Source organism: Toxorhynchites rutilus, unplaced genomic scaffold (genome assembly GCF_029784135.1).
Source record: "Toxorhynchites rutilus septentrionalis strain SRP unplaced genomic scaffold, ASM2978413v1 HiC_scaffold_8, whole genome shotgun sequence".
In the NCBI taxonomy this organism is placed as follows: domain Eukaryota; kingdom Metazoa; phylum Arthropoda; class Insecta; order Diptera; family Culicidae; genus Toxorhynchites; species Toxorhynchites rutilus.
The window spans coordinates 295,182-305,032 of record NW_026600146.1 but is presented as its reverse complement, the minus strand read 5'-3'; positions in this window follow the sequence as shown (position 1 = coordinate 305,032).

Below are 9,851 nucleotides of genomic sequence, written 5' to 3'. Positions count from 1 at the left end.
CCACTCCCTCTGCTTGAATTTAGTATCATTAGATAGCAAGTGGAATGTGTTTTGAGATCCCAAAGGTAGTGATCACTTATCCATCAAGATTTGTATCCAAATTTGTATTTGTATTTGTATTGTTCGGACTGTTTACTACTGACGAACATTTATGATCTGAGCATCACATCGCTCTGGTTTTCAGTGTCCGAAACGAGTGGCTGATGACGAGTGCAGTTTTGCTTTACACCGGTCTCCCGTCTCGCCTGCAAAGACGCACTCGGAGAGTTAATTTTACATTCGGTAACATTCGGGTTGTGGCGAGCTAAACTGAGCGGAGAGGCGAGATACTGCGAATCGTATACTGTAGAAACACTTGCCTCCGTGGAGCAAATTACTGCTGCGATTTGCACACAAACCGAGTGGAAAGAGTCTTTCGTTTCTTCTATCTAGATCCGTTGATGCGATCTATTAATAGACTCAGAGTAATCAAGAGAACATCATTCTGTTGGGAAGGGAGAGGAGTAATAGTTGATCGCAACTTGTACAGATCGCGATCTGTGCAGTTTGCGATTAATCATGGATCGAATCATGGTCGCATAATTTCCATCCTTGCTTCAATTCTATTTATCATTCTTCTTGCATGTATCCAAACTGCCAGCATTTCACTGTTTTGCTGCAGGGATGTAAGTCCGTGTTTATACACTGAGAAATTTAGTGGGGGTTTGTCGCAGTAGTTGCGACACATTGATTAGAAATAAAACCAACAATATATTTATGTGGACATCACTGATCTAGCCATCAATTCCGGAGATGGTTAATCAATTCTTCTATGGAGGAACCTAAACTATTTTCTCGTTTGGTCCATGAATGCGCACTTCGCGCTCAAACGAAACCCATCCCAGAATCCATTATTCGTCGAAGGGCTCCTAAACCTAAACCATGGCGGAATGAAAAGAGAGTCTAGCTTTATGTTGAAAAATCGTATGCACTTAAAGCCTCCCGGAAACATGGAGTCATCGTCAATTTTAAAATTTTCCTAACACTTGAGTCTAAGTTTAAATTTTTTTTAAAGGGAGTTCGATTGCATCAGTGAAAAAATAGTAACAACTCGGTTTTAGAATATACATTAAATTAGTTTATTGTAAATTAATTTATTTTATTTTATTTTACAACAAAAATTGTTAAAAAAAATATTAAAGCTAAATCGTGACTTGGCCCCATCTCTATGAATTTCCTCGGTTTGATCTATCACCTATGGGAAATAAAACATATTAACACAAATTTGTATTTTTTTAATTTGGAAAATGAACTCACGTCACTCCTTGTGTCACCTACTCATAGCCATTTCTCAGTGTTGTAGGCTAGCAAGTCAGGCCAAGGCCAGAAGATTCCCCTCGATAGCTCTCATGTATTTGATGCAATATAAGAAAGAAAAAAATATTAATAATATCTACAGCGGAAAACAATAGAACAATCAAATAATAGAAAAATCAATAGTGTAAAAAAATAACAACTCTGAAACTCAAAGTAACATAAGAAAAGCCAACAAAATACGGAAAACAATAATGGTATAAATAAAATAAATCTAAATACTACTGAGAAACATCCAAATATTACAGAAAAACTAAAACATCAAAAATATATCAAACAAAACTCACAGCATAACAATAAATTCTACAACACGGAATAGTACAACGCAACTAAACTCAACAAAACAAATGAAGACAACAACAGAACAAATGCAATAAATACAACGGAACAACTTGAAATAACAAAATTTGAAGATAACAAACAAAAACACTGAACGCTTCCTAATTACGTGTATAATAAGATTTAAATAAAGAGCGACTGCGCCACTTCTCCTGCAACAACTAGTAGCATTTTAAAACAACAATACTTAAAAAGTCTTACCCCTTTCGCTGCTGTTTTAAGCCGTTGATTCTCCTGAAATGTCTATCGGCTCCCAGTCGTACACGTCATCTCCAGTATCCTCGATGTCATCATGGAACAGCGGCGGAAAATCTTCGTCCTCGATCATGCCCTCTTCAGGATATATCTCGTTCTTGGTTGGAATTGTCTGTAAGAAAATAAGATTTCATTAGCGCTGCTACGCACTCTAACACGATTTTACTCACCTTGGGTGGAAAACGAACTTTCCCTCCCGATTCCGCTCTACCTCCATTTGCTTGGGTGGCCCGATAGCCTCTCGGAACCCTCAAGCCAGTCGGAATCCGGGATGTAACGTTCGTTCGGTTCATCTTGGTGCTGAGTGAAATTTCTTCTTGCTTCTCTATTGCAATTTCAAACAGCAGTGACAAGTAATGTTGTGTGCACCTACCAAGTAGACTACTTGGATCGAAATCAGAGTGGGAAAATAGATGCCGGTCTACTTTTGTACCATTTTCATTTTGACATACAGTGCATGTATTGCGTTACATGATTTGTTGTGATTTCGATGAAAATTGAAAACAAGTGATGTGTTTCTGTTTTAGAAATATAAAATTGAACTTTGACAAGTTGGAGCTATGGGAGATCAAACTTTATGGTGAAAAACAGGAGAAACTGACTGCAGCCCAGGTCCTACCAATAACTCGAACTAGCACAGGAAAGCTTCCACCAACCCGTAACATCACATCGTCATCTGGCGATTTGTCGAACTCATCAACACCGACCAGCAATGGTAATAGTGCCCCAGGTTCCAGTTTGGCGAACAAATCGGCCATAATCTCTAGTAAGGCCTCGAGGGAGGAAATAAACTAACAAATGGTACAACAACTTCGGCTAGAGAGGGCAGCACACAATCAAAAGCGTGCGATGGAACTCAAACAGCAACAAGGTAATCGGAACCGGAAAAAATGGCCTTTGAGTCGACTGGTTAATCGTTATAATTTTACTCCGAATAGATGGTGCAAACCCACCGAAACAGTCCATTGTTCAGCGTTGTATTATTGTGAAAGAACCGGACGGTACAACGAAGATTATTCAACAGAACATAACTCAATCTTCACGGTCTGCTTCTGCATCAACTTCCCAGCCGAACCAAAGGCAGCAATCTCCCGCGCCCGCCAAACCAGATGGTCCACAAAAAGTGCAAATCATTCGTGATGGGAAGGATGGGAAGGTTAGCGTTCGTGGTCTGAACCCTGGGCAACAACTGATTCAAACGCCTGACAGAAAGCTACATGTTCTAAGTGCAGCCTCTGGTATGTTTGATAGTGGTGCGCTATGATTCCTAGATCTAAGTTATTTTTTAATTTACAGGATCAAACTCAACAGCGGGCAAGCAAGCAATTGCCGCTAACATATATCATGAAAGTGGCCACCAGTGGTGGTAGTACAAGTGGTGCAACGGCTTTTTTGTCGGCCCCCAGTGACTACCACATCTACGGTTCAGTCACCGCCGTCACAAACGTCGGTACAGCAGACAGTTGCATCAACGGCGACAGCGACGGCTATTCGTAGGGATATATTTTTCCTGTATATCGAACTTCTTTTCACATCCAGTTTTATTCCAACTACTAGCTGACGCGACGAACTTCGTCCCGCCCAAAATAGATTTTTTGATTTGAATACTTTCAAACATCCACGTTTTCTTACTAAGTGAACGTTGAGTGCAATCACTGAACTCTTCATTGATTGATTACCCTTTGACCCTTTACAATTTCATTTTACTATAAATTGTTTAGTACTTCTACAAAAATATATATAAAGTTATTTTCAGACACAATTCTCGCTCAAGATTCTTCAAGCATTTGGAAATAACATGTTTCTCCGTTGCATGAAATACATGTTTGATACAGAGAATATTACAGAATAAAGACTGCTCAAATCGGACCATTCCTTCCTCGGGTTTAGGGCACACCAACACATTTGGCCTTCCATTTTTGTTTATATAGATAGAAGATACAGGAATGCGTTATTCCATCTGAAAATCCTTTTCATCTTTCGAACAAAAAACAATTTCGTTAGCACCAACATCAAATGGACTAGCAACGCTTAGTTAATTGTATAACATATGGGAATTCAATTTTCCGAATTTTCCGATTTTTCTCTCCGCTATATTGATCTACGGGAAGAGACGAATACAACGAAATATAGATGACTGAAATTGAACCATTCCTTCCTCGGGTTTTGCGCTTACCAACACATTTGGCCTTCCATTTTTATTTATAGATATATGATATGAGAATGCGTTATTTCGCCTGAAAATGCATTCCCACTTACGAACAAAGATCAATTTCGATATCGCAAATATTGAATGGACTAACAACGCTTATGATGATGTAATTTTCGAACATGTGGGAATTCATTTTTCCGAATTTTCCGACCTTCCTTTAGGATTTTCCGAAAATTTTCCGATTTTTCTCTACACTATATTGATCTACGGGAAGAGACGAATACAACAAAATACAGGAGGCTAAAATCGGACCATCCCTTCTTCGGGTTTTCCGCTTATCAACAGATTTTGCCTTACATTTTTATTTATATAGATTGGGGATCAGTAAGCGCCATTCGTTTTTAGAATTATCCTTCCATAAAACATAACACCAACACTTGTCACTAAACTTCCTGCTAAAAGACGTGCTCTTGGCCACTCCCTCTGCTTGAATTTAGTATCATTAGATAGCAAGTGGAATGTGTTTTGAGATCCCAAAGGTAGTGATCACTTATCCATCAAGATTTGTATCCAAATTTGTATTTGTAGTTGTATTGTTCGGACTGTTTACTACTGACGAACATTTATGATCTGAGCATCACATCGCTCTGGTTTTCAGTGTCCGAAACGAGTGGCTGATGACGAGTGCAGTTTTGCTTTACACCGGTCTCCCGTCTCGCCTGCAAAGACGCACTCGGAGAGTTAATTTTACATTCGGTAACATTCGGGTTGTGGCGAGCTAAACTGAGCGGAGAGGCGAGATACTGCGAATCGTATACTGTAGAAACACTTGCCTCCGTGGAGCAAATTACTGCTGCGATTTGCACACAAACCGAGTGGAAAGAGTCTTTCGTTTCTTCTATCTAGATCCGTTGATGCGATCTATTAATAGACTCAGAGTAATCAAGAGAACATCATTCTGTTGGGAAGGGAGAGGAGTAATAGTTGATCGCAACTTGTACAGATCGCGATCTGTGCAGTTTGCGATTAATCATGGATCGAATCATGGTCGCATAATTTCCATCCTTGCTTCAATTCTATTTATCATTCTTCTTGCATGTATCCAAACTGCCAGCATTTCACTGTTTTGCTGCAGGGATGTAAGTCCGTGTTTATACACTGAGAAATTTAGTGGGGGTTTGTCGCAGTAGTTGCGACACATTGATTAGAAATAAAACCAACAATATATTTATGTGGACATCACTGATCTAGCCATCAATTCCGGAGATGGTTAATCAATTCTTCTATGGAGGAACCTAAACTATTTTCTCGTTTGGTCCATGAATGCGCACTTCGCGCTCAAACGAAACCCATCCCAGAATCCATTATTCGTCGAAGGGCTCCTAAACCTAAACCATGGCGGAATGAAAAGAGAGTCTAGCTTTATGTTGAAAAATCGTATGCACTTAAAGCCTCCCGGAAACATGGAGTCATCGTCAATTTTAAAATTTTCCTAACACTTGAGTCTAAGTTTAAATTTTTTTTAAAGGGAGTTCGATTGCATCAGTGAAAAAATAGTAACAACTCGGTTTTAGAATATACATTAAATTAGTTTATTGTAAATTAATTTATTTTATTTTATTTTACAACAAAAATTGTTAAAAAAAATATTAAAGCTAAATCGTGACTTGGCCCCATCTCTATGAATTTTCTCGGTTTGATCTATCACCTATGGGAAATAAAACATATTAACACAAATTTGTATTTTTTTAATTTGGAAAATGAACTCACGTCACTCCTTGTGTCACCTACTCATAGCCATTTCTCAGTGTTGTAGGCTAGCAAGTCAGGCCAAGGCCAGAAGATTCCCCTCGATAGCTCTCATGTATTTGATGCAATATAAGAAAGAAAAAAATATTAATAATATCTACAGCGGAAAACAATAGAACAATCAAATAATAGAAAAATCAATAGTGTAAAAAAATAACAACTCTGAAACTCAAAGTAACATAAGAAAATCCAACAAAATACGGAAAACAATAATGGTATAAATAAAATAAATCTAAATACTACTGAGAAACATCCAAATATTACAGAAAAACTAAAACATCAAAAATATATCAAACAAAACTCACAGCATAACAATAAATTCTACAACACGGAATAGTACAACGCAACTAAACTCAACAAAACAAATGAAGACAACAACAGAACAAATGCAATAAATACAACGGAACAACTTGAAATAACAAAATTTGAAGATAACAAACAAAAACACTGAACGCTTCCTAATTACGTGTATAATAAGATTTAAATAAAGAGCGACTGCGCCACTTCTCCTGCAACAACTAGTAGCATTTTAAAACAATACTTAAAAAGTCTTACCCCTTTCGCTGCTGTTTTAAGCCGTTGATTCTCTTGAAATGTCTATCGGCTCCCAGTCGTACACGTCATCTCCAGTATCCTCGATGTCATCATGGAACAGCGGCGGAAAATCTTCGTCCTCGATCATGCCCTCTTCAGGATATATCTCGTTCTTGGTTGGAATTGTCTGTAAGAAAATAAGATTTCATTAGCGCTGCTACGCACTCTAACACGATTTTACTCACCTTGGGTGGAAAACGAACTTTCCCTCCCGATTCCGCTCTACCTCCATTTGCTTGGGTGGCCCGATAGCCTCTCGGAACCCTCAAGCCAGTCGGAATCCGGGATGTAACGTTCGTTCGGTTCATCTTGGTGCTGAGTGAAATTTCTTCTTGCTTCTCTATTGCAATTTCAAACAGCAGTGACAAGTAATGTTGTGTGCACCTACCAAGTAGACTACTTGGATCGAAATCAGAGTGGGAAAATAGATGCCGGTCTACTTTTGTACCATTTTCATTTTGACATACAGTGCATGTATTGCGTTACATGATTTGTTGTGATTTCGATGAAAATTGAAAACAAGTGATGTGTTTCTGTTTTAGAAATATAAAATTGAACTTTGACAAGTTGGAGCTATGGGAGATCAAACTTTATGGTGAAAAACAGGAGAAACTGACTGCAGCCCAGGTCCTACCAATAACTCGAACTAGCACAGGAAAGCTTCCACCAACCCGTAACATCACATCGTCATCTGGCGATTTGTCGAACTCATCAACACCGACCAGCAATGGTAATAGTGCCCCAGGTTCCAGTTTGGCGAACAAATCGGCCATAATCTCTAGTAAGGCCTCGAGGGAGGAAATAAACTAACAAATGGTACAACAACTTCGGCTAGAGAGGGCAGCACACAATCAAAAGCGTGCGATGGAACTCAAACAGCAACAAGGTAATCGGAACCGGAAAAAATGGCCTTTGAGTCGACTGGTTAATCGTTATAATTTTACTCCGAATAGATGGTGCAAACCCACCGAAACAGTCCATTGTTCAGCGTTGTATTATTGTGAAAGAACCGGACGGTACAACGAAGATTATTCAACAGAACATAACTCAATCTTCACGGTCTGCTTCTGCATCAACTTCCCAGCCGAACCAAAGGCAGCAATCTCCCGCGCCCGCCAAACCAGATGGTCCACAAAAAGTGCAAATCATTCGTGATGGGAAGGATGGGAAGGTTAGCGTTCGTGGTCTGAACCCTGGGCAACAACTGATTCAAACGCCTGACAGAAAGCTACATGTTCTAAGTGCAGCCTCTGGTATGTTTGATAGTGGTGCGCTATGATTCCTAGATCTAAGTTATTTTTTAATTTACAGGATCAAACTCAACAGCGGGCAAGCAAGCAATTGCCGCTAACATATATCATGAAAGTGGCCACCAGTGGTGGTAGTACAAGTGGTGCAACGGCTTTTTTGTCGGCCCCCAGTGACTACCACATCTACGGTTCAGTCACCGCCGTCACAAACGTCGGTACAGCAGACAGTTGCATCAACGGCGACAGCGACGGCTATTCGTAGGGATATATTTTTCCTGTATATCGAACTTCTTTTCACATCCAGTTTTATTCCAACTACTAGCTGACGCGACGAACTTCGTCCCGCCCAAAATAGATTTTTTGATTTGAATACTTTCAAACATCCACGTTTTCTTACTAAGTGAACGTTGAGTGCAATCACTGAACTCTTCATTGATTGATTACCCTTTGACCCTTTACAATTTCATTTTACTATAAATTGTTTAGTACTTCTACAAAAATATATATAAAGTTATTTTCAGACACAATTCTCGCTCAAGATTCTTCAAGCATTTGGAAATAACATGTTTCTCCGTTGCATGAAATACATGTTTGATACAGAGAATATTACAGAATAAAGACTGCTCAAATCGGACCATTCCTTCCTCGGGTTTAGGGCACACCAACACATTTGGCCTTCCATTTTTGTTTATATAGATAGAAGATACAGGAATGCGTTATTCCATCTGAAAATCCTTTTCATCTTTCGAACAAAAAACAATTTCGTTAGCACCAACATCAAATGGACTAGCAACGCTTAGTTAATTGTATAACATATGGGAATTCAATTTTCCGAATTTTCCGATTTTTCTCTCCGCTATATTGATCTACGGGAAGAGACGAATACAACGAAATATAGATGACTGAAATTGAACCATTCCTTCCTCGGGTTTTGCGCTTACCAACACATTTGGCCTTCCATTTTTATTTATAGATATATGATATGAGAATGCGTTATTTCGCCTGAAAATGCATTCCCACTTACGAACAAAGATCAATTTCGATATCGCAAATATTGAATGGACTAACAACGCTTATGATGATGTAATTTTCGAACATGTGGGAATTCATTTTTCCGAATTTTCCGACCTTCCTTTAGGATTTTCCGAAAATTTTCCGATTTTTCTCTACACTATATTGATCTACGGGAAGAGACGAATACAACAAAATACAGGAGGCTAAAATCGGACCATCCCTTCTTCGGGTTTTCCGCTTATCAACAGATTTTGCCTTACATTTTTATTTATATAGATTGGGGATCAGTAAGCGCCATTCGTTTTTAGAATTATCCTTCCATAAAACATAACACCAACACTTGTCACTAAACTTCCTGCTAAAAGACGTGCTCTTGGCCACTCCCTCTGCTTGAATTTAGTATCATTAGATAGCAAGTGGAATGTGTTTTGAGATCCCAAAGGTAGTGATCACTTATCCATCAAGATTTGTATCCAAATTTGTATTTGTAGTTGTATTGTTCGGACTGTTTACTACTGACGAACATTTATGATCTGAGCATCACATCGCTCTGGTTTTCAGTGTCCGAAACGAGTGGCTGATGACGAGTGCAGTTTTGCTTTACACCGGTCTCCCGTCTCGCCTGCAAAGACGCACTCGGAGAGTTAATTTTACATTCGGTAACATTCGGGTTGTGGCGAGCTAAACTGAGCGGAGAGGCGAGATACTGCGAATCGTATACTGTAGAAACACTTGCCTCCGTGGAGCAAATTACTGCTGCGATTTGCACACAAACCGAGTGGAAAGAGTCTTTCGTTTCTTCTATCTAGATCCGTTGATGCGATCTATTAATAGACTCAGAGTAATCAAGAGAACATCATTCTGTTGGGAAGGGAGAGGAGTAATAGTTGATCGCAACTTGTACAGATCGCGATCTGTGCAGTTTGCGATTAATCATGGATCGAATCATGGTCGCATAATTTCCATCCTTGCTTCAATTCTATTTATCATTCTTCTTGCATGTATCCAAACTGCCAGCATTTCACTGTTTTGCTGCAGGGATGTAAGTCCGTGTTTATACACTGAGAAATTTAGTGGGGGTTTGT